The sequence below is a fragment of the Phyllostomus hastatus genome, unplaced genomic scaffold, assembly GCF_019186645.2.
Source record: "Phyllostomus hastatus isolate PE091 unplaced genomic scaffold, TTU_PhHast_1.1 phas_contig_40, whole genome shotgun sequence".
NCBI classification, from domain to species: domain Eukaryota; kingdom Metazoa; phylum Chordata; class Mammalia; order Chiroptera; family Phyllostomidae; genus Phyllostomus; species Phyllostomus hastatus.
Genome location: NW_025333872.1, coordinates 6,283,394 through 6,307,915, shown reverse-complemented (window position 1 = coordinate 6,307,915; position 24,522 = coordinate 6,283,394). Strand labels below are relative to the sequence as shown.

Here is a 24,522-nt window from a genome sequence, read left to right as displayed (position 1 = left end):
GTGAAACAAAGAGATATGTGTCCCTTCCTTTCGGAACAGATGTGGCCCGAGAGGGCAAGACAGAGACTCAAAGAGACAATCTGGTGATCGGATTCAGATATATCACGCTGTTGAACTTTTTATGAAAACTTGCTTGTGGACAAGGCAGGCAGAGAAGGAGGCTGGCTACTTCTCTGGTGTGCTTGGGATGCTTTGGGGCCCAACTTACCAAGTTGTAGCCAGCTTCTCTGCTGAGGAGCTGGGTGACCTTGAACTTCATAACCTGAGTCCCAGTTTCCTCACTGAGAGGAAATTCACCGACTCCCTAGCTTGTTGGGAGAATGACTTAAGATGTTGTGCTTAAATGTTCCCTGCTTTCAGTTACTGCTTGTCAAGGTGTTCCCTTGAATGCCTGGCAAAGAAGGCACAAGGCTGGGTCCTGCAGGGGATATGGGGCCATCTGGATTATGTCCCTGCCCGTGGGGAGCTGCCACAGCCCAGAGGGAGTGATCACCCAAATCCCTACAAAGGTAAATCACAAGGAGGCAGGCAGCAAGGTCAGCGACGGTGTTTTTAGGGTGAGGGGAATTGGGGCCATGGAGGGCAAGATGATAGTGACTAGTGAAGAGCTAGAGTGTGAGGATGCCTGAGAAAGAGGTGGTATCTGAGGGGGAAGGTTCCAGAAGGCCTCAGGTGGGTTTGCGCAGCCCTTTAGGGTATACTGAACACATCCGTATCTGTTACCTCGCGGGAGCCTTCTAGCAACCTGTGCGGTGAAGGCACTAAGCCTTGTAGGGATTGACTGCAGGGATCGGAGCTCCGTCCTGGGCTGACTCGGGCCCTGGACAGACCTCTTGCTTCCTCGCTGGTGCTCCTCCTTCTGTGCCACACGCTCTCTCAAGGAGGTGAACCGTGGACACCGGTGAGGGTTCAGCTTCTCCCTCCGAGTGAGGAGAGGGGTCGGAGGGAAGAGGATGAAGGACAGGCAGGACACATTTTGAGGTGGAGGAGAAGGAAGGTGAAGCCCGTCGGAGGGCCTGATTTCCCGGAGGCAGTGGTTAGGATATGGGGCTGGGAGTCGGTCAGCTGTGGGTCAGCCCCAGCTGCACAACCACCAGCCTCCACGACCGAGAGCACGCTGGTCAACCTTTCTGAGCTTCAGTTTCCCCCTCTGAGTGAGGAGGAAGTCACCTCCTACGGGTGTGAGAGGACTAACTCATTCAGAATTGGGTACGGAAAGTGTTTGGCACTTAGTAAGTCTCCCCTGCAGTTTAAAGCAACTAACCTTTGCTAAGCATCTATATGTCTTGACATCTTCTGTAATTTTTAAGAAGCCTTTATGTATTTATTTTTAGAAAGAAGGGAAGGGAGGGAGAAAGGGAGGCAGAAAAACATTGATGTGTGATGTTGATTGTTTGCCTCTTGCACATCCCCCAACTGGGGACCTGGCCCGCAGTCCAGGCATGTGCCCTGACTGGGAACTGAACCAGCGAACTTTCAGTTTCTCAGGCTGGCACTCAATCCATGGGGCCACGCCAGCCAGGGCTTGTTCTCCCATTTTACATATGTTATACCATTTAAATCCTCCCAATAATTCTTTGAGGCAGGATTAATTGTTTTTGTTTTTGAGACAGATAATGGACATTGAGGCTTAGAGAGTCCCACAGGAACTCTGCACCTTGTCTGGACCTGAGCAAACACATGGTGAGCGTGAGCTCCGTGTGCAGGGCCTGCTGTCGTGGGGCTGGGGAGCCTGATCCCCTGCCCCTGCCTCATCAGTGAACTGGGACATCCGGGGTGGTCCTTTACTGCTGCCTTTTTCCTTCGAAACTGTGAGACCTTGAGTCAAGGTCCTTAACCCCTGGAAGCCTCACTGCGCTGTCCTGTCCGTGAGGTGGCAGAGATAACAGCACTTAACTAACTGGTAGGGTCATTGTGAAGCTCAAGAGCACAGCTGTGAGTGGCGGCTCCAACCTCAGGCACTCCTGCAGCCTCGGGAAAGAGGCCTCTAGCCTGGGGAATGGGTATATTGGCCTGACTACATGTAAATGCTTTAGTGACCCTCTGCACCTCCTGTTTGTGCCCGCAGGCACGAGGAGTTCTCTGAGCGCTGTACGTATGAACGAACTCAGCTCCACTTTTGATGAATACAAAGGAAACACAGTGTGAGGGTGCCTAGTAAGAGAAAGCAGGCAGTCCTAAGGTGCTGGACTGACTTCTCCAAGCCTTTGATTCTTCAGTTGCTTAGCTAGGACACGAAGGAGGAATTAGCCCACAGAACAGTTAAAGGGTAGGACCCAGAGGCCGGAGGGAGGATCTTGCAGGGCAGGGAGGATAGGGAAATGAGGTTGGGTGGGGCTTCTGACTGAGTAAAGGCCTGTGAATCAGCCGGAGGCCTTCAGGCTGGGTGCAGTGGAGCCAGGTTTTCTGCGTGCTGTGCTTGGCAGTGCTATTCAGGGCGGCTGGATTGGGGTGGGAGTAGAGAAGAGCTGGGAGCCCTCCTAGGGGAATGAAGACCTGTGACCTGGCCCCAGAGAAATCCAGTGGGAGAGGAGGCAGGGGTGAAAAGTGGGTGTGGAATGGGCACAGGCGGCAACTCCCTGGACGTGGAGGTGTGCACAAGGTCCTGACTGGGGCAGCCCCGGTTTCAGGGCGATGCCTGGTGTCTACAGAGCCACCAACAGAGGTGGGAAGGAGCCCAGCAGAAACGAGGTGGAGTGGAAGATGAGGAGCTGAGCTCACCTGGGGATATGTTGAGTTTCAGAAATCGGTGAGAACGGCAAGCAGAGCTGTCTGGTCAGAAGAATGTCTTGGCTGAAGTTGGGGGCCACCTGCAAACAAATTCTGGCACTTAAAGCTACAGGTGTGGATGAGGCCAGCAGGCAGCGTGGTGGGCAGAAGCAGGTGGCTGGGGGAGTCCTGGGGGGCACTAGAGGCACGGGCCTGGAGGCCACACGTTTGAAGGGCACAAACTCCAGAGTAATTTTCATAAAACACCTCACCCTGAACGTTCCTCACTCTGTGGCTGAAAACTCTGCCTCCCAGGCTGCAGGGTGGAGTCCACATGCCTTAACCCAATGTGTCAGGCCTGACCAGAGCAGGCCTGTATGAGCCTCCCAGGTTGTGTAACAAAGTCCCACAAGCTGGGTGACTTAAAACAACAGACATGTATTTTCTCACAGTTCTGGAGGCTAGAAGTTCAAACTCAAGGTGTTGGCAGAGGTGGTTCCCTCCAGAGGCTTTGAGGGAGAGTCTGTTCCAGGCCTCTCTCTCTTAGCGTTTGGTGGCTGCCGGCAACCCAGCAATCCCTGGAGTTCCTGGCTTGTGGACTCATCACTCAGATAGGCCTCTGGGGTCACATGGCTTTCTCTCCCACCCCCCCACCCCCCCGTGTGCGTCTGTGTCTCTGTTTTCTCTCCTTGTAAGTGATTGGGTTCAGGTGGGCTTAAGAAAAGTATGGCCTTGACTACATATATCTGCAAAGATCCAATTTCTTTTTTTTTTTCATTTAATTGAAAGTATACTTACTTTTTACATTAACTATCGTTTTATATTAATTTCAGGGGTGAGGCATCATGGTTAGATAATCACGTGCGTGCGTTACAGAGTGTCCCTCCAGCAGGTCCAGTGTCCCCGCCCGCCTGCAGCACACACAGTTGTTGCCGTGTGACCGACTGCTGCTGTTTTGTAACTGCCCATCGGTACTTCCCAACGCCTTTGCCTTTTGTACCCAGGCCCCCAAGCCCCCTCCCCTCTGGCAACCAACCATCAGTCTGTTCTCTGTACCTATGAGTCTGTTTCTATTTTGTTTGTTTATGTTATTCCTTGTTTCACTTAGCATAATACCCTGTAGGTCCATCCATGCTGTCAAAAATGGTAAGATTTCACTTTTTATGGCCAAGTAGTATTTCATTATCTATGTGTACCACAGCTTTTTAAAATTCACTCACAAAGACTCTATTTCTTTAAAAAAAATTTTTTAATCCTCACCTGAGGATATGTTAATTGATTCGAGACAGAGAGACATAGACATCGATCAGTTGCCTTCCTGCGTGCCCCGACTGGGAATTGAACCCGAAATCCTTTAGGAATAGAGGTTCCAACCAACCGAGCCACCCTGTTTCTCAATAAGATCCTATCCTGAGGTTCCTGGTGGCCATGAATTTTGGGGGGGTGCTACTCAGCCTCAGTATACATAGGCCTCACTTCTGTCTGCATTTGTAGCCTTATTCCCGCCTCCCCCGCCGTGGCCTCCTTTAGGAAGATGCTCAGAATGTACCCCAGCTGAGACTCATTGTCTGCCTTGTGAGCCGCTCCCTCTGTGGGCGCGCCGGCACTCTTGTGGGTGTCCCCACGGGGCTTGAGCTCCTCCGGATGCGACCAGACCTTGCCCGTTTTTTCCTTACTGCGGGGGTAACTCGGGGTTCGAGAGCCCGGCTCTGGAGCACCATGGAAGAGGATTTGAGTCCTAGCTCTCCACCCAACTAACCACGTGGCCCTGCTCCAACCTCTCAGCCTCAGTTTCCCCATCTGTTTGATGAACTATTAAATGGGAATTTAATCAGTTAAATGATAAACTGTGTAAAGCAGCCAGTGCAGGACTCAGGACATTAGAGAGGGGACTCACCGTGTTTGCATGTCAGCCTTGGTGCACGGGGCACTCGGTGGGTGCCCCGTGAATGTTTGTTGAGTAAGTGGTGGCATGAGGAGACTTCACTTGATGAGCAGTGACATGTCTGTGTTTATGGATGTGACCCTTCCTTAGAAACCCCCCTTCTTCCTGCCCTCAAGGGGCTGGGTAATTACAGTCTGAGTTTCAGCCGAGCACTGACGACGAGTGGTGGTGAGCAGGGGTCGCAGTTTGAGTCAGGCTCACAGCCCTGCACCCGGTGTTTCTCTTTCATGTGGATGGAACATACTCGGGCCTATTGCACTCGCGGTGCCTATGGTGGCTGCAGTAGATGAGTCACCGTTTACTGTAAAGCTTTCAGATGCCCGGCAGACACATGCCAGTCAGGAGAGAACGGCCTCCTGCAGTCTGGCAGCCCAGCCACGAGTGTCCAAAAGAGACATACGTACTTGTGGTTCTGGCAGTGGGAGGGCCTTGGGTGAGAGTCCACGGCCTTAGGCTTCCTCCTTCTCATGGTTCCTCCAGGAGTTTATTTTGATCTATAAAACAGTGGCAGGCATATTTTGAAGTCAGGGAAATGTCTGTGCAAATTTGTGTTTGCTTATTTCTAAACTAGAGGTTTATGCTTGTGTCTGGTTTTGTTTTGTTTTTTGTGGAATATTTAAAAAAATGTTTAAGGGAACCTATTCTTGTTTCTTGATGATCGCCACTGAGAGCAACGCTTCAAAGCCTGAGACCTTTTTTATTGCGAAGTAGAAACGTCTTTGTCTTCTCTGCCTGCAGATGATGGTTTTTTTTTCCCTCTCAAAAGATGAACCTGTGACATTCCATTCAGTGTCCAATGGCAGACAGGGCTTGAGGCATTTCAGTTTTTGAGGATGAACTTGAGGATGCAGAAGTGAACAGTCTGTTGAAGAGACTGGCAGGTGTGCTCCCTCTTGCAGGGGGGCCTGGGTTGGGCAGGCTGTGGGGAGCGTGAGTGACTGGAGGGGCCCGCCCTGTGCCCTGTGCGTGTCCAGCACCATCCTGAGAATCAGGTTCCCTATAGGTTGGCTGTGTGGCAGAGCCTGGGTTCTCGTGGAATTTAAAATCCAATTGGGTGGATAAAATGTCTGTGCTTATCTCTGCCATGGGGACTTGGGCAAATTATGTAACCTCAGCCTCAGTTTTTCATCTGTGAAATGGGTCTGCTGACACCTTAATCGGGTGGTTTGAAGAATTTGATGAGATACTTCAGGCACCCAGTACAGGACTGGTCCATAGTAAGGCTCAAAAAGTGGTTGTAATTACGATAAGTGCTCTGAATCTTTTGTTTTGAGAGTGGGGATGGTGGAGGGAGACCTTTGGTGGGAAGAGGGGAGTTAAGTTGTTCCTTCTAGGTAGTTAGTGGTCAACACCCTGGTTGTTGATGGAAATTAAGTTGGCCTCTGTGTTCATTTGACTAGTGTCCCATCCTCCTGGGCCCGTCCCATCCTCCTGGGCCTGTCCCATCCTCCTGGGCCTCTCTCCCGATTGGAGGACCGCGCTCCTCGTGTGCTGTGTTAGGAGGAAGGTCCTGAGGCCCGCAGCTTAGTTCACACCCTCCCATGGTGCTCTGGCCAGTCAGGCGGAGGAGGTGACCCCAGGCCCCAGGCAGGGTCTCCCAGAGATTTTTATGCCTCCCCTGGAAACAAGAGGCTGTCCGGGACATCTGTTAGGGATTCTGAAATTTGGGGCTCTCTGGGACACAGCCAAGGTATCTGGGGGCAGCGGCGACAGGCTGTTTGCAATTGGAACTTTGGGGTCCTTCAGAACAATGGTCGCCACAGTTGGACGTTACTGCCAGTGACGGGTGGGGGAGCTAAGGGGCCGTCCTCCCTTCTCCCAACCCCAGGCACCCCCTCCGGGAGCCAGCTTTTGGAGGCGGAAGTAATTCACCTAGAGCAGAGCACCCTGGCTTCTTGAATTTGCCAGTCTCGCAGTGACATTGCTGCTGTTGAGCACCCTCCAGAGGGTCTAGTCCTGGGTGGGGGGCCTCTGAGCCTTGTTTGCAGCAGCACCCCCAGGGCGCTCCCTTGGTCAGCCAGGGTTGAGAGAGGGAGTGAATGAATGAGTGAGGGGCCGAGAGCAAGCTCCTCACAAGGACAAAAAATTCAGACAGGGTGAGATTGCTGCTCCCCACCCCCACAGGAAGGGGGAGTTACGATTCGTTATTCTTTCTTCTTCGTATATATTGGTGTGCTGGGCTGTGTAGCTGTCATTTCAGTTGCACCACACCGAACCCTAGAGATCCCTTTGCTTGGTGTCCCCAGGATAGGAATGGTATGTGTGGCCTTAGGGCATGGCTGGCTGGGGTGAGGGGACAGTCCGTGACTGGGACCAGGAGTATTGTCCTTGCACAGCAGACATGGTTCTGATGACCTCTGTTTCATGATGACTGATCCAACAGGGGGAAGAAAGCCCACTCGTGTCTGGTGGGCAAGAGAGGGTGAGCAGCCCCTTGCGTGTAGTAATCAGAATTCTAATGCGGTTCTGACTCCAAAGATAGTGTTCCTTCTGTTGTAGCTTCACACTGACTCCTAGAATACTAGAATGCTTTGCTGCTGGAATTCCTGTGGAACCTGCTTGGAGAACAGAAAGGATGTGAATAGTCATCACCAAAAGTGATCATCCCTGTTCACTCCCACACGAGCGAGGATCTGACCTCTCGAGGGATGGGACTCAGAGAAGCCGGCCTCTGTCCCCAGAGCCCTCAGTGCCTGGGAGTTGTTCCCAGCGCCCGGGTCTGGTCTCTGTGAGCCCTGCAGCTCCTCTCTCCTCCTGCTCCCCGGACCCCTGGCCCCTGTGTGGGTTTCTGCTTCCTTCAAGTCGGCGTTGGGCCTGGCACTGTCTACAGCAGCGATTTTCAACCTTTTCCCTCTCGTGGCACACATAAACCAGTTACTAAAATTCTGCCGCACAACAAAAAAATACATTTTTGGCCAATCTGATTTTTTTAAAAAAGGTATAATTTTGACTTGTTCACACCAGACTGCTGTTGTGTTGGCTGTTGTCATTTTTTTATTTGACAGTCTGAAGAAAAAGAGGTCAGAGCGACTAAATAGTAAGGTATAGCATGTTTTAAAAATTCTTGCGACACACCGGTTGAAATATCACAGGTCTACAGCAGTGCACATTCCTTTTCTAAAGCCTTCCAGCTGGAACAAGTGTCTCATCCCAGTGTTTTTAATGTAAAGCAACACCAAGATTGCATTTGCCAGGCGCCCCAGTGCTGTGGCCCCTCACAAGGCGAGGGTCCTTTTCAGGCTCAGCGTGGGCACCTGAGTGTCAGCTTCCTCTCAGCAGCGCCTCTGCGTGCAGGCAGGTACCTGAGGCAACCCTGGGCCCCAGGTGGGAATCGGGGAAGATAAGACCTCACTGTCTAGGGACCTCTGGGGGTGGAACCTGGTTGCAGTGGGGCCTCTGCTTTCTCTTTGATCATCACAGGTTTAATACGCTCTCCTCTGGAATGGAAACCATAACACAAACTGATTACTAAAATTTGACTATTGGTTTAATGAGAAACCTGTGAGAGGGACCCACTTCCTCTTGATTTTTGTTTTATTTTTAAAAATTCTGTACAATCTGTTTCATCTCTCTTCCTCCGGACTTTTCTTTTAGAAGAGTCACAAACAACATACTGTAAAAACCAAAACCATTTAGAAATAACACTAAACCCTGGGGAATACACAGCACTTTTCCTCCAGGGCACCTTCCTTCCTGCCATCTGGTTGTGGCTGTGTGTGTGTGCTGGGGTAGCAGGTAGACGCGGACACGGAGACACTGAGGCCCGCAGAGGGGACGGGGATCGACCGAAGTCCGCACTGGAGTGAGGCTAGAGTCAGGTGTGTGCTGCTGAGGTTCCAGGCCAGGGCTCCTGCTTCTCCCTGGGGTGCTGGTGTTACCCGTGGGACATTCTCCCTGTTGGTGTGTGTCCTTAGCCCTTCCCTCCTGTGGTTTCGCTGGCTCACTCCGCCTGAGCTCTCACCAAAGCATCGTTACAATAATGCATTTTACGTGGTGTCGGGGCAGTCTTAAGTGGATTTCTCCCTCAGTCATCCATTCATCTGAAATAGTTCTTGACCTGTGCCCACAAGGCAGTGTGCCAGGCCCTGAGGGTGTGAGGGACACCCCGAGGGTGATAGAGACACAGCCCCGCTTTGGAGGAATCTTTTCTGTGGAGTTGGGGGACAGAACCACAATACAACTCTGATATGAAACACAACAAAGTCAGCACTATAATAAGCACACATGCAAAGTGGAACAGAGAAGGGGGGCTAGTTTTTGTTGAGAGACGCGCTGGAGCTGTGTTTTGAAGGATGGATGGAAATTTGGTGCTGGGTGGGCTGTGTATGAAAGGCACCCGGGGGGATGAGGACCAAGGGCATGCCATGGCCACACTCGCTTCCTTAATACCACAGACTCCGAGGTGAGCTCGTCTTGGGTTTAAGTGGTACTTGCCCCATAATGTTTTTTGCAAAATGCTTGGACCTCCTTTACTTTGGGGTTATGGCTGGAGGTGGACGTTAGTGCAAGGCTAGTATTTATTGAGTGTTACTCATATTTATCACGCTGGCATACATCATCCACTCGAGAGCACACAGCTAGCAAGTGCAGGAGTGGGCACTGAACTCAGAGCTCGGACTCCAGGCCCCCAGGTCTTCCCATTCTGATGCCTCACCACCCTCTCCTGGAGAGTCGCTGATGCTCAACAGTCATTGCCAAAGAGTGGGATTCAGGTTGCAAAGCAGAGTGGCTTCTGACTGGTGGGAATGCTTGTGAAAATATTTTGCTGTCTTTGCTGACTTCATTCAGACTCTCTGTTTTAGTGGAAGGAATATTCCCGTGTGGCCATGCTCCGTGGAGGCCTGCCCGTGGCCACCCTTGGCATGTGCTGTTTGACCCGTGTGTCGGGGGATTGCCACATGTATGATTTCTTGAGGAGCAGGTATTTTCTGACCCATGACCTGCCCAGACTAGCAAGTCACATTCTGCACTTGAATGGGTTGTTAATGCATTCCTCACGGAGACAAGCTTTTGAGCTGGCAAAATCGGCTTCATGTCCTTCTGTTTGGTGTGGTGAAGTTGTATTGGACAAACGGATGCTGTCCCATGAAGTTTAAAAAGAGAAGCAAAAGTGAGTGGCCTGAAGAACAGTGGCTGGGTAGGGTAGGAGGTGGCCATTCCTGGGGCAGAAGCAGTAGACTGGGCGCTGGGAATTTTAGACCCATTTTTTGAAGCGATGTCTTGAGCCATGAGGGGCATGTCAGGGGGCTGATTCTCTCCTGGAAACAGGGTGGATGTTTGAATCTCAGGAAATATTTGGCCACAAGGAAATAATACTGTAACTCTGGGGTATATCTCAGAGGTGCCTCTGCGGTCATTTTGGGCCTTCCGCGAGGGGTTGCTGCAGGGGTTTGCGTAGCAAGCGTTGCCTGAGGAAGGAGCCTAAGGCTTGTTGGTTTTGTCATGGTGAGGTGCCATCCCCACTGCAGGTTCCAGTTGTGGTGCACAGTTAATTTCTGGTCCCTTCTCTGTAGCCTCCCTCTGCGTCCTTCCTCTCCTTCCTCCCCTTCTTTCTCCATTACACCACAGTTTTAGTTTGCAAGATTTTTCCCAGGCTGCAGATCAGTTAATCTTAGAATCTGCTTCTCCAAGAACATCTTGCCTTTTATCTTTATTCTCTATATTGGGGTCTGGGATTCTGCTGCTAATACAAGTTGGAAAGCCAGGTGCCTAGAGCAATTCTGCAATGATCATTGTCTGTAAGGGTGGCCCAGGGGGATCGAGAGTGAGGGCCACACCTCCTGCTGCAGGCGCCTGTATTGGGGGCTGGGGGGGCGGGGCGGGGGGGTGCTCTGGTCAGGACCTGACCCAGGGGCCTGCTTTGTTGCTCTTACTCTGCTTCCAGAATTTGAGTCTTTCTAGTTCTTGGGGGTTTCATGACTCTCCCTCTTTCTTTTCAGCCTGTGAGGAAAACAACTTGTGTGTTAATAAGTTCCAAGTTATATATACCCCTCTCTCCTACGATACTCATTTCATAGACTAGGAAGCTCAGAGGGGTTGAGTGAAAAGGCCTAGATTTGACTCCAGACCTGCTTCTGAAATTCATGATTTTTACTACTACGGTCAAAAATATTTGTTATTCTCTATCATTTCTTCCTCTTGCAGAGGTGGGCTGGATACATTTAGCACTGTGTGAAGTAGTGTAATATGTATACATCACTTTTATTCACCTTGAAAGTCCTGCTTTTGGACGGTCAGGCATTCTGGGCTTTAATGACTGGTGGAGGGAGGAGGGTTGAGGGCCTGGGCGCGGGTCCCTGTTGCAGTGGAAGTCGGGCTGCGGGGAGCGGCCCCGGGGGCTTACCTCCCAGATCCTGAAGCAGGACAGGAAAGTCATGCATCAGAGGGCTTCAGAGCACCGAGGCCATTGGTTGCCTTCTTCTTTCTCCGAATCTTTCTCTCTGGCCTTCTGCTGGGTTTCTGATGGAGTCCCTAGAGCATGTGTGGATCAGCAGATGAGGAGCTGGGGGCGATCTGCTGAGACGGGTCCGGAGTGAGGGGGCGGGGCCTGAGGAGGACTGCAATTGCGTGTGTGTGTGTGTGTGTGTGTGTGTGTGTGTGTGTGTGACGGAGATCTGCATTGCTGGCCAGTCGACTGCAGAGGTTGGGGTCCCAGTTGGGTTAGGCAGTGCACTCAACCCACTGGTCTCAGAGAACACGGGGCTGATCACTGTGCTTCCAAAAGGGAGCCGTGAGTTATGCTCTGGAAAGGCAGTACTTCTCCTTGAGTTGGGAAAATTAATTTGATTCCCCTTTTCCAGGGTGCCCCATTCCCCTGAGGGAGTGGGTACAGACCTACACTAAAGGCTTAGATACATTTAATGAAACTCTGGAAGCAACCTTGAAAAGAAATCCATGCATTAGGTTGTTGGAAGAAGAGTCCTGCTAGCCTGTGGGCCCCCAAAGCCTCAGAGGCATCCAGAAAACCCAGAGAGAGTTTAGTAACTCCTCTTGCTCTGGCCAGATCTCATTTAAAAAGTCAGGTGTGGCCCTGGCCGGTGGCTCATTTAGTTGGAGGATTGTCCCATATACCAAAAGGTTGCGGGTTGGTTTCCCCACCGGGGCACATACCTAGGTCAAGGCCCATCCGTAAGTTGCAGGTTCGATCCTTGGTCAGAGCGTGTACGGGAGGCAATCAACCGATCAGTGTGTGTGTGTCTCTCTCTCCCCACCCTCCCTTCCTCTCTCTGAAATCAATAAACATATCCTCAGGTGAGGAAGGAATAAAAAAGGTCAAGTGTGAGGATCAGGGATCAGGGAACCCTTGAGTTTGTTGAGACCCAGTGGACCTAATCCCTGCTGGCATTACCTGGGTGGGACCAGAGGGTGACTGGCCACACAGCCCTCGTACTGAAGCCTTCCCTGCAGCTCCGCCGTCTTTCTCCAGACATTTACTGGAGGGCCCGCTACTCCAAAGTTGGTGCTGAAGAACTCCAGCTCCAGGTCCAGCCAACTCATTTAGCCCCAGTCACCCACATCTTGGGTCCCTGGTCTTTCATTCTCTGGCTGTCAGGAGGTGGGATGGGATGTTCAGGCTTTGCCTGGCGGGCTGCCCTCTGCAGGGCTGGGTCCTAGGAGTCATAAGCTATTCATTGGGGTAGGCTTTTCAGATCCCTTTTGTCAGCCCACCCCTGATTTTGTGAAGTGGTGGCTGTGACCCAGAGAGGGGAAGCCACAAGGTCACACAACTGCAGGCAGAGAGCCAGCTCACAGAACCAGCTCTTTGCAGAGGGGTCTTCCGAGGCACGGCCGAGACTGCACCAGGACACCAGCCCCCCCTGCCCCACCCCGTTTTCCTTGGAACCGATGAGGACTTCATGACTTCATATCTGATAATGCAGTCGGGTACGGTTTGGCTGGTGGTTGCCTAAATTTAAACGGAGTGGGCTGGGGTGGGTGGTAGTGAAGATTGGTTTGGTGCTTTCATTAAAGCACAGTGTGTTGGGGGAAGTTTCGATTTTTATTTTTACTTCACTGAATGAGGGATGAGTGCAGAGCTGAGGCTCCCTTCCCCCTTTTCTTTCTTTCTTTTTTAAATTATTAAATACCTATACAGTCTCAAGTCAGGACTGGTGGTGCATTCCACTTTCAGCCTCAGTATAAACTTAATGTAGGTTGAACTGGGATATTTTGCATTTCCTGATTAAGTACAGTTGCTGGGCAAGCCACTTAAACATCTATAGACCAATTCTGGTTAGACTTGGGTTTCATTTCCATTTCTGGGTGCTCGTGGGCTGTGTGACCCTGGATATCGTTTGTGAACTTCGCTTTCCTCCTCTGTAAAATGTTGGTGGGAATACCTCCGTCCTAGAATTGCTGTGTATCGGAGTTCACCTGTGTGAGGCTCTCGGCACGCTGCGTGGGGCGTGGAGGGCGCTCATGAGTGATTACTGGTCGTCTGTCCCCCGCTGTGCCATCCGTGCCTTGCCCCCCACCAAGTTGCAAACAGATTAGGGGATGAGGCTGAGAGGAGGGGCAGGGGTCGCATGGAGGCTTGTGCTGGGGGTGTCTGTGCGTGAGGGGGTGGAGTTTGCGGGGAACCCGGCGTGACTCTTTGAGGGGTCTGAGGAATGTGTCAGGGGCCTGAGCACCTGGACGTGCACCGCAGAAGAATGTCTTCCTGGGGCTTCCCTCACTGATCCTGTGCAGTTTGTCTTCGCAGCCTTTGTAAATCCCAGTTTAAAAATATGCTCCATCTATTGTTTTTCTGATTATAAGAGCGGCATGTTAGAGCAAATTTGAAGCATACAGAAGAAAATAAAAGTCATCCACAATCCCACCCTTTTGGAAGAAACCAATGTGAGGATTTTGAAGTCTTTTTTTTTAATGCGCATATACATAGGATGTGTTTGCCTGCTTGTTAATTTTTATAAAACTGGAATCATACTGCACATATTATTATGTAACATGCTTTCAAAACAGCATTCTGCTAGAATTCCTAGTTGTGAGCTGTTCTTTGCATGACTTTGGGCGGTGGCGCACCGTTCTGTTGGTGCGGATGTTCCTGGACTCGGTTAGCCGGCCCCCTGTTTTTCATCATACGATTTGCCTGCTGTGTCACTCACCCCTTCATCCGAGCTGCAGTGAGTTCGGGAACGCAGGTTGCATAGCTGTATCGCCGCTTTAGGAAAGCAGTTCCCCAGTGAGGCATGCTGAGCCAGACGGTTTCATTAGTTTCAGGTTTCTTCGAGCCTTGCACGCTCCCTAGGTCTTTGGGCTGTTAGTGTATTTCCCATCCGGGGGAGCACTGGGCCTCTGCTGTGTTCGTTCCCTCCTCATTCTCCACCCTGCAACCACCTGTCCCCCAGGAGGTCCTAGTTGTCAGGGGCGGTGGTACACCGAGAATTCATGGCTGCCCCAGAAGACTCTGGTTTGAGCCCCGACAGTGTCATTCACTAGCAGAATGGCCCTGAAAAAACTCTGTGCTTTTTGACACTGTTTCCTTATATGGAAAACAAGGGTGATATCTTTCTGACCAGACGGTGAGGGCGAAGTGCAATCACGGCCTCTGGTGTGCTTTGTAACCTGAACTACCATGAAGGTGTTAGTTGTTGGCACCCATGGCCCTCGACCTCGAGGAATAGGACCTCGAGGTGTGCTGCAGCTGGCTCACACCAGCTCACGGGAGTTGGCCGTGCACGTCTCCTCCCAGCTCCTTGTCCGCTGGCCCTCACGTTGGTAGCTTGAACTTGGCCCCAGAGAGTATTTACACCATGGAAAGCGACATGCACTGAAATCGAGATTTTTTTTTTTTTGAGAGCTGGCTGTTCAGCACTGACCAGCACTTCACAGCCCTGGTCTCCAGTTTGCTTATTTGACATTGATATACATTGTTTGAATTTGAGTTTATAGTTCTCCTTTCACACACAGACATACCTCAGAAGTACTGTGCGTTCGGTTCCAGACCACTGCAATAAAGTGAGTCATAACCTTTTTGCTGGTGGAGGGTCTTGCCTCAGTTTATAAAAAATACATCTGTGAAGTGCAATAAAGCAAAGCATGATAAAATGAGGTACGCCTGTATTAATGTCTCATTTTTCCCCTGCGGAACTTCTAAGCTCTTGAGGGCAAGAATTAGATATTTTAAGACTCTAAATTGCTTGGATGATGGCTGTGACAGGGACCCGTAAAGCAGCATTTACACAAACGAGCTCATGACGTTAAACTACAGGAAAACGTTTTTCACTAGGACTTCAGCTCTGAGGGACCCATAGCATCTACTCAGGCCCATGGCCCAGCCCTCTCTTAATGATCCTTTATAGATGGGTATTTCATGCACAGAATTTTAGTTATTTAGCCTAAAAACTGCCCAGGGTGCAATAAAGAGTCTTTATTTCCCGGCATTCCCATCAGTGACTGTAATAATCATCTTTAACAAGTAATAGCCAGCATTTATTGATTGTTTGTTGTGTGCCAGGTACATTCTAAATGCCGTTGCAATAATTTTCTTGCTTAATCCTCACTCCCGTCACATAAAAAATACATCAATATTACCCTTGTTTTAGAAATGAGGAAAACGTGAAACTTAAGCGACGTTAAGTAACTCGGTGATAGTTGAGGAAGATTCATTTCTTTGTCCATTCACGCAGCCTCTGACTTGTGCCAAGTGTGCCCGCCGAGTGCTGCTCTGGCTGCCGGGATGGGCAGAGCCAGCCCCTGCCCTTGTGTGACATTCCTTCTCATGAGCAAGGCAGACGACAAATAGACGTATGCACATACACTGCCATGCTGGGTGTTGCCAGGGCCTGTGGAAAAAATCTATCGGGCAGGAGGCGGAGGCTGATGGGCAGGGCCGGGGTTTGGCTCCGCAGAGTCCAACCCTGGCTGAGCGCCCTGCACACAGTAGCCCCTCGCCACATTTTTATTGGCTGGATGATTGGGAACAAAGTCTTATCTGTGGGGATGACACAGGAAGGCATAGTGATAGTGAGAACTGCTGGAAAGCTCAAATTGGGTCAGCGCACACAGGACCCTCTGGTGTACTGCTGTGCGTGCTGAGGGTCCCCCGTGTGCGTGGAACAGGAGGAAGGGCTGAGCAGGGAAGGTGGGAAAAGAGAAGGAGCTCTGTGGTGGTCAGGGGTCTGGAACAGTTATGCAGGTTTAGAATCAGAGAACCCTGGGGTGTAGTGTCTTCTTAGAGGTCAAGGTTTCTGTGCTACACAGGGACAGAGGCAGACGCTGAGAGCAGGATGACCCCTGTGTTCACCGAGGGTGGAGCCCAGTTTTCCACACCCAGTCCTGTACCTTGTGGAGCACTACCGTCTCTCAGATTTTATATTTTAATCCCCAGCTGGGAAATAGTGGCAGATGGGTACAACAAGCTAGTTTAGGGATCCGCTGAAGGGCAGCTCCTAACTTACAGTATTCAGGGGCCAGAGTGGGTTATGAGGACAGGCTACTCTACCCCCCACACCCCACAAATGTACTTCTGGAAGTTGGGACCTTCTCGTGTGTAACAGACAAAAAGTATTTCAAGGTCACCCCACGCATTATGACCAGCCAGCATCCAGGGCGGCAGAGCCCACGGGCTGAGCGTGGGAGCTGTGTTCACTGTGTTACTTCCTCCGCTGTAACCCCGGGGTGGGGTGGGGGCAATGGCCTCTGGTGTCCTTTTTTGCTCTGACCTTTATTCTAAGCTGGAGATTAGACAAGGTCCCACCCACAAAGCATTTAGGTCTTTCAGTTTCTTTTCCAAGTGGCCATTGCTCCCTGGAGCGCAGCATTTGGGGAAGGGTTTCAGGGCTGGAAGGTGTGTCTCCTTCTGGGAATTTCTTGGTCTGTGGGTGCTGAGTATTTTCCGGCCTGGTTCCCAGTTCTAAGCCACCTGGTATTCACTAGTGGTTAGGTGGCCATTGCCCACACAGGACGTTCCCCACAGAGAGAAGCTCGCCCACAAACGTTTTCCTAGCACGCCCACTGTTGACTGGAGGGGTAAAATTTTGGGTGTACTTTCCTGATGGTTGGGCGGTTGTGATTTCGTGTCTCAGAGCGGTGTGGTCCCCATCCCGGTCCCCCACGGCCTCCCACCGAAACTTTACAGTGATACCAGAGCAGACGCCTGGGCTTCAAAACTGAACAGTGATGAGGTGAGGAAGCAACAGGAAGTGGGGAAGTGAGCAGAACAAAGCCCGAGATGTGTACTCAGAACGCTGTTGACCTTTTTTTTATTTTTAAAATCATATACTTCTCATACGTTGTTGAGGTAGAAGTTCGTGTTTGTTTTAAAAGGCTCAGCCCCTTAAGAGGCCTGTGGAGAGAGCGTGCGCGGTGGCTGTCACAGGTTTAGGGAAGATGCACACCCACCCCCCACCCCACCCTGCGGCCCCGTGCTTGGGGAAGGTATGCAAATTCATGTCAGTGAGTGTTCTCAGGCCCCGTTTGAGCCTTTCACTCCACTTTTCTTTGCTAAGAGCTGGGGAAAGTTATTTAAATTGCTCCTCTTTTAGGTTTTGCTTTGAAGGACTCCATTTAGCTCTTGTACCGAGTCGTGGGGAAAGTGGAATTCTGCCCCCACACTTTTTCTGCCTGTGCCTTCGTTTCTCATTTCCTACCAGTGACTTACAAAGGAGAGAGGGCAGATTCAGTCATTGGTTTCTGGCATTGTGAGGGCCAACGTATGTGGACTTGAACAAGCCCCCAGCACAGCCTCATAAGGACTGTCACTCTCGAAGATGCCTCCCTCCCTCCAGGGCCGGCTCAGGCGCGCTGCACATGTTCAGGGTCATACTTCACACGGGGTGGGGGTGGGGGGGGGGTGTTGATGGCTAGCCGGAAGGGGAGAGGGATTGTTAGTTTAGACAAATAGCTCTTCATCTGAAGAACAGATATGATCCTGAGGATTGAAGCTACTGATCGTGGTCCCTGTTTGGATGTTGGGGCCCAATTAGCTGGGGTGGAGTTAGCTACCTGGGGCTGAGTCTGGGGGTTGAGCCTACAATCATGGTGCTGGTGATAAGGGCTGTGTGTCTGTAGAAGCTTCCTCTGCGTTTCCACAATTTACCCTCTTACCAAGCCAATGAAGTTGGAAGGGAAAATATTATAGGGGCTCAGTCGGTGATGGCGGGATAATAGTAACAGTGAAATGATGGAAGCAGGGATGGTAAGCCAGCACTTACTGGGTACATCCGTGGAGCCCGGAGGCTGGGTGCTAGGTCACAGGTGTGATCTTATTTAATACTGAGGGAACTCCATTGAACGGATGGGCAGCAGAGGCCTGCCACAATAAGCTCAGTGACCCGGAATGATGGTGCAGGTGTCTTGGCCCTTAGTGCACTTGTACCACAACTTGAGTCCCTTCTGTCACCTTCTGTGTTCACTGGCACTCGTTTCTGAGATGGCTGGGTTCGGGGTGTGGTCTGTGGCCTAGCAATAGAATGTCTCTCTGGGGGAAGCTCACTGGACCAGGGGACGTCCCGACCTTGACTCCACTAGCTTTGCTGATGTACAGGCAGCCTCGTCACCGAGACACAGGTGCACCTCGCCACCTGCCGCAGCCTTGCAGATTTGTGGCGACTGTATTCCATTGCACCAGGGCCAACTATTTCAAAGAAAAGCTAGCTTTGTTTTGTTTTTAGAGACACTCTCCGAATTCTATTTTATGTCTGTGGCATTTTGGCTTTGCCATGATCAGATTGTATGTCAGGCCTGCTCTGAGTGCTTGAGTTCAAGTCTTTTCTCTTGGGAGACTGGCACGCGTGACTTGGACACCTTCCTACCTTCTTGTGGTCAATGTCCGTTTTGTTTGTTTCTTTAGTCTTGTTGGGCTGCAGGGATGGGAGGCATAGCGAGCTGGATGGCCAGCCAGTTTAGCAAACTTGTACACAGTGAGCAGAATGGATAGGCACGGACTTAAACAGTTTTAAATAAACCCGAGTAGGTTGGCCTCCAAGGGAAATTTGGCATTTGTGGGGTCATTTGGGAGGGTCTAAACACCTTGCTAGTGGAGTCCCACCTTCTGAAGAGCCCAAGCGTAGGTATCTCTTACTCTGGCGATGCCGCCAAGCTGTTGGGGGTCGATGGCGGTGACAGCAGGCATTTCCCAAGTGGATGTAAGGTAGAGCTTCCAGGCAAGTTTGGTTTTCGGCAGACTGGTTTTCAACTTTCTATGGCTCACACTTGCAGAAGGGTGGTTTTGTGTGATTGGGACCCATGCCGCTGGAATGTGGTCAGTGGCCACAGTGCGGCCCTGATGGGAGGCCACCCAGCCCCCAGCCCGAGGCCACGTTGGCGGCCCCGCTCCCGGGCTCCCTTCCTCCGCTCTCACAGCAGGGTCTGGCCCCTTCTGACTGATGCGTGAGTACGTGCAGATGAAAAACCATTCCGAACTTATGGACCGGTTTCATTGTAGTATTTTCCATCCTGTTCCAATACGACCTTCATAAAGTTGCCTTTTTGAAAAACTCCACAGTGGAGTCAAAAATGAGCTGGTTGGCAACACGTTTCTGAGTCCGGCCCAGGTGCCGTGGTCTCCCAGTTGCCTTTCGAGCCCCGAGGGCAAGACGGCTCCCTGGGGGAGGCGTGCAAGCTTCAGTGTGCCGTCTGGGTCTGGCGATTATAAAATTCTTGTGGGAAACGTGGCCTGGAATATGGACTTATGAACGGGGCCCTTTTTTTTTTTTTTTAAACTAAAAGGTGGTTCTCTATCTTTGTTTGATTATTTAAGTTCTGTGAGGAGTTCAGTGTTCAGCGCTGGGGAGGGATTGCCTCCTCCTCTTGCCGATGAATAGGGAGAGTGAATTTGAAAAGTTTTCAAATTAATAGTGTTTGCGGCTTAGAAACCCACCTTGTCATTAACCACAGTGAATGCCAGCCTGAAACATGTTCTTGTGCCAGAGTAAACCACAAGGTTGTGGAAAAACGTAGAGGAAATAGACGGTAAGTTAGAAGTAAAAGGTGAAGACGGTGGGTGGGGGACGTGTGGCCGGGGGTGCAGAGAGGAAGGGAGAAAGGACGGCAGAATCTGGTTAGGTGCCTCGGCCTGTGGGCGGTTTGGACCTTGCTGGCGAGAGGAGGCTGACAGTGTGCGAACTAAATATCGAAGTTCCGATTTTTGCATTTCCTTAGATTTGTATTTTGAAATTCAGAGAAAAAGTACACTAAAGGAAAATTACATCGGATTGGTTTATCTCCATCCGCCCACCTTCATCAAGTGAGACCTGGTTCATCCAGGTCAGTGGTTCTCAGCTGGGGGTGGTTTTGCCCCCGGGGGACATTGGCAATGTCTGGGGACAGTGCTGGTTGTCACCACTGTTTGGGGGCTGTGTTACTAGCAACTGATGGGTAGAGGCCTAGGCTGTTGCTAAATATCTTCCACTGCACAGGACAACCCCCACAACAAAGAATTACCAGCCCAAAGTGTCCGCAGTGCGGAGGCTGAGAAACCTCGGTCTCGGGGCGAGGCTGATGCTCATTGCCCCCCAGGTGGAACGCTGTCATTCCGCCTGGCTGTGGGAATTACATACTTCTGCTGAAGTGGGACCTTGAGGTCTGGAAAGCTTACTGCTCCGAAGATCCAAGAAGGTCCTGGAACTGGCGTCCTGGCCCGGCTGTCATAATTTTGCAGCTCCGAGTCGCAGCTCACCCTTTCTGGCTGCTCCGTGGAGCCGCCCGTCCCCAGCGTGAATCCTCTGACTTGGTGTGTTTTGCCTCCGTCCCATACAGAATGCCGTAATTTTCATTTTTCTTGCTTTTCTGTTCAAACCAACCATCTTAAGGCTGTTTGGACGAGACGTTGGTCCTCTTTTGGTCGGGGGGGAATCTGCTTTCTGCTGCCCTCAAGCAAGTTAGTGAACAGGACGATGAGTTCCGCTACTCGGGATGTGTCCGTGGTGCCTCCCTTCCCCGAGAGTTAAAAACATGAACCATTTAATAAACTGTACACTTGCCGCCAGTCAACTATAAAACACATGCCTCTTTCAGGCCACTTTTTGACAAGTTTCAGGTGAGAGCGATAGCATATTAAATTATTAGGCAGTTTTATGACTTTTCGTGGATGATTTATCCTTTGATGAATAAATATTGCTGTAGCCCAATTTAGAACTTGACAAATGCTGATTTACGGCTTAAAATATACATAAGGGTTACTTTGTGATGAAGTGGAGTGGGAGCAGGGTAGGTTTAAAAGCAATGGCGGTGGCACCTTTGAGTTACATGCCATTAAAATCCTGCCGCGGGCAGAGCTGCAGGGAAGGTTCGCGGTGCTGCTGGGAGTGCCAGCCACTCCTGATGGGAACGGGCGTCTGGGTCGCTTTGTCACGCACAGTCCCAGCTGCAGTGCTTTGAGGCTCTGTTAATGGCATGGGTGCCTGGGTCCCTAGCAGCTGATCCGCTGTGCACGGTTAGGGGATCCCGCCTGCCTGCATTTGGAACTTCGAGGCGGCAGTGGTCCAGGGTTAGCGATTGTACCTTTTTCAGATAAGGAAGGCAGTTTTGAGGATGAATGCTTTCAAAACCTAACTGAGGAGGGAAAGCTCGGTGGGTTCCTTGTGTGTCCTGGATGTGGTGGTGATCATCCTACTTCTGAATCAAAAAAGAGAACAAAAAACCCGGGCCGTTTGAACTGAGAATCATGGATACTTACAGGAACGGAGAATGTGTAATGGAAAGTGACCTGTCACACCTGGTTCATGCACGCATGCGGAGTGGTGTAGAGCTAGATCAGCTGCAGTCTTTCCTCCTGATTGGCTGAATAGTTAACGTGTGCATGTGGTATAGATGTTGGAAGTTAAGTTAACAAAGAGCCTAAAGTGGTGTACAGTAGTAACTCTTCCTCCCCTTCCTGACCCTGGTCTCCCAGCTCCCCTCCCTAAGGGTAACCAGTTACTTGCTTTTTTGGTTATCTTTGCCAAAGGAAATCTGTGCATCTAAATGCATATGTGAGCACAGAGCATTTTGACTCCTGCCGGCACACGGTTCATGTTGTGCTGTGCCTCGCGTGTACTGCCTGACGGTGCACGGGGAAAATGCTCCCATGCCGTGACATGGGGAGCGCCCGCAACTGCGTAGCATTCCGCTGTATGGATGAACCATGACTTATTAAAGCGATGCCTTCACAGTGGATGTTGAGGTTGGCTCCAGTTTCCTGTCATCACAAATCACACTGCAGTGAGTGTCACTGTATACATGCCATTTGGCACATGTGGGAGTGTGTCTGCAGAATAAATTCTTAGAAGGGGAATAGCTGGTAAAGCAGATACACAGCTGTGATCCTTTAAGGAGGTTGTGGCAACTCACACCGACACCCGCAGTGACTGAGACAGCTTCGCCGACACAGTGAGTTATCAGGCTTTTGGTCTTTGCCAATCTGATAGATGAAAGTTGGTATCTCAGGTAGTTTTCATTTGCATTTCTTTCATGAGTGTGGTTGAGCATTTTTTTCCACAAGATCCACTTGTATTAACTTTCCTTTCAGTTCGTATTCTGTGCCCGTGTTTCTGTCAGGGTGTCAGTCTTGCATGGTCTTTGCCATCAGTGTCTCTTTGGCCCGTTTCTGGGTTCGGTGCAGCTCACTCCTGGGGGCCGAGGCAGACTGTGCGCTGAGGCTTCCGAGAGTGCGGTGAGTGGACAGCGCTGTTCGTGAGAGTGGGGCCGTTTTCTTGTGTGGCTGTTGCCGCCTCCGAGGCTGTGGAGCCCCCGAGCCTGCTGGTTTCTGGTCCCTCCCCTGCATGTTCCTCCAGAGATGGCAGCGCTCGGAGCGAGTGCCCGCTGGTGTGTTGAGCTCATGAGGATGGATTGGTTTGTGGGGGGACGTGAGTGAGCCTGGGGCAGCCAAGGTTGGGAGGAGGGGCGGACCGTGGACACCTGGGATGCTGAGTGTTTGCATTTAGGCAGATTCTCGGGGAAACAGGCATGGCAGCCACACTGGAAAATTTGAAATACGTGGTGACTGAGAAGTCAGACAGAATCAGACAGTTATTTTTTAGTAGTATGTCAGTTACATTTTCAGCATTATGTACAATATGTTTTTTTTTCCCCCAACCTTTGGACACCTTTCCACGGAAGGTTATCCCGCCACACAGAGTCTTCGCAGCCGAGATCGATCCCCTCGTCTTGCCTGGCCTCCGGCAGTGTGTCTGCAGACCCTTCTTTTGCTTGTCATTCTCGGGGTGGAGAGGGAGGAGAGGACCACCGGCATGGGGCGGGTAGGGGCCAGATGCTGCCAAACACCCTGCATCATCCAGTGCTGCCGGGCAGCCCACAGCAGAGAGTGTCAGCCGGAAATGCTGGCTGTGTCGGGGCAAGAAACACCCTCACACGAAGGATGGGGTTCCGCCGTGAACCTGCAAACGAAGCACAACGGGCCGGCTCTTCCTTTCAGTTTCCAGACGGTCCGGACCCTCCGTGGTGGCATGTTAGGACTCCCTGCATCATGACATGGAGACAAATCCGACCTGCAAAGGTGTGGAGGTTGAAGAACACACTTTGAAAATATACCTAGCACACTGTTTAAAAATCAGTCTGTCCCACGTTCTCTGAGTTTCAGACGGCCTGTGGGCTTCGCTGGGAGCTGGGGCCCGGCACTGCCACTGGGCCCTCCTCACCGCTTTCGCTCTCCCTGTGGGTACGCCAGGCACAGACAGGGGTAGAGGTTTTTAACCTAAGACTCTGAAAGGCGCGGGTCATCGGCGCCGGCAGGGTGACATTTTCAGGCCATCAGGCTTTCAGCACAGCGGGGGAGCAGCCCTCCGACCCTGCTGGGCTCTGTCCCGGTCGCCCGCACCCCAGTCTCCTCAGCCCTCAGGATGCTTGTTGCCGGGTGGCCTTCGGCCCCAGAGGCTCAGAGGAACCAGCAGAAATACCCTAGGGGTTTCCCCTTTGTTTTCAGAGGAGGTGGCTAGAGTGCGTGTTGGGGACCCGAGCTGCCTGCTTGACATCTGAATTCCTTACGTAAGCACGGCTTTGGGCGGGCCTCAGTTGCCTCAGCTGTAAGCAGGGTGTGATATTAGTCTCCCGATGAAGATTGACTGAGTTAGTGTATGGAAAAGACTTAGCACAGTACCTGTAAAGGTTAGCTATTATTATTATTATTATTATTATTATTATTATTATTATTATTACTATTATTACTATTATTATCATTACTACTACTACTAGTATTACTGTTATTGCTTTCAGCCTTTGGCAGTCCTTGCCCCTCCACGGCAATTCTGTGGGAACCCTTTGCCGAGGTGAGCCGGTGCTCCCGATTCTGGGGGCCGTGGTGGCTTCCCGGAGTCTGCGTGCACATGGGTGCCCTCCCCAGGCCTGGGGTGGCCTCTGCTTCTCCAGGGAGGCTCCAGGGGCCGGTGCTGAGCCGCCGTGTGCCCTCGGCCCCATCTCCCCCCTCCATGCCGACCTCCGTTCTAATCCCACGGGCACAGGCCTGCTTCTCTGAGAGGGGCTCCTCCTCATTCCTCTCCTCGGATTTTCAGCTCCCATGCCCCTTTCCCATCTCCCACCACATCGCTTGGCGTGACCTGAGCTTTTTCCATACCTTGGAAAAGCTCAAGTTGGAAGCTGTGGGGGCTGTGTCTGGGCTGTGGCCGCCCTCCCTTGTGGGACTCGGCTGAGGCCAGGCCAGGCCAGCGGGCTCCCTGCTATTCCTGTTCGTCTTCAAGGTGCATTTCAGCGTGGCCTCAGCCGCAGTCACCAGCGGTGTGCCAAAAAGTTGTTCGGTGAAGGCAACTTTTTGTTTTGTTTTCGTTCAGCTTGGAGGTGCGTATTCAGATAGTTTTGGGTTATTTAATGGCTGGGGATCATAGGGTTTTGTGCCTGGGTGGGTGGTTCGATGTGAGTGCTTCAATCAGTGCCCTGTTTTAAGAAATCACTAAATACACAGGAATTTATAGGAT

General features: G+C 51.4%; 1 protein-coding gene across 18 annotated transcripts in view; it reads left to right on the top strand.

Annotated features, from left to right (window-relative positions):
* TRERF1 (transcriptional regulating factor 1) overlaps nt 1–24,522 on the top strand; it is a 202,227-nt gene that overhangs the window by 46,170 nt on the left and 131,535 nt on the right. Inside the window, exon 1 of one of the 18 annotated variants that reach the window (XM_045843167.1) lies at nt 12,424–12,538. The exons of 16 other annotated variants lie outside the window; for them this stretch is intronic. The gene's annotated coding sequence lies outside the window, so the exon portion shown is untranslated. Of the gene's footprint in view, nt 1–12,423; nt 12,539–24,522 lie in introns of those variants that run through there. One more of the 18 variants, XM_045843173.1, reaches the window with a different exon arrangement.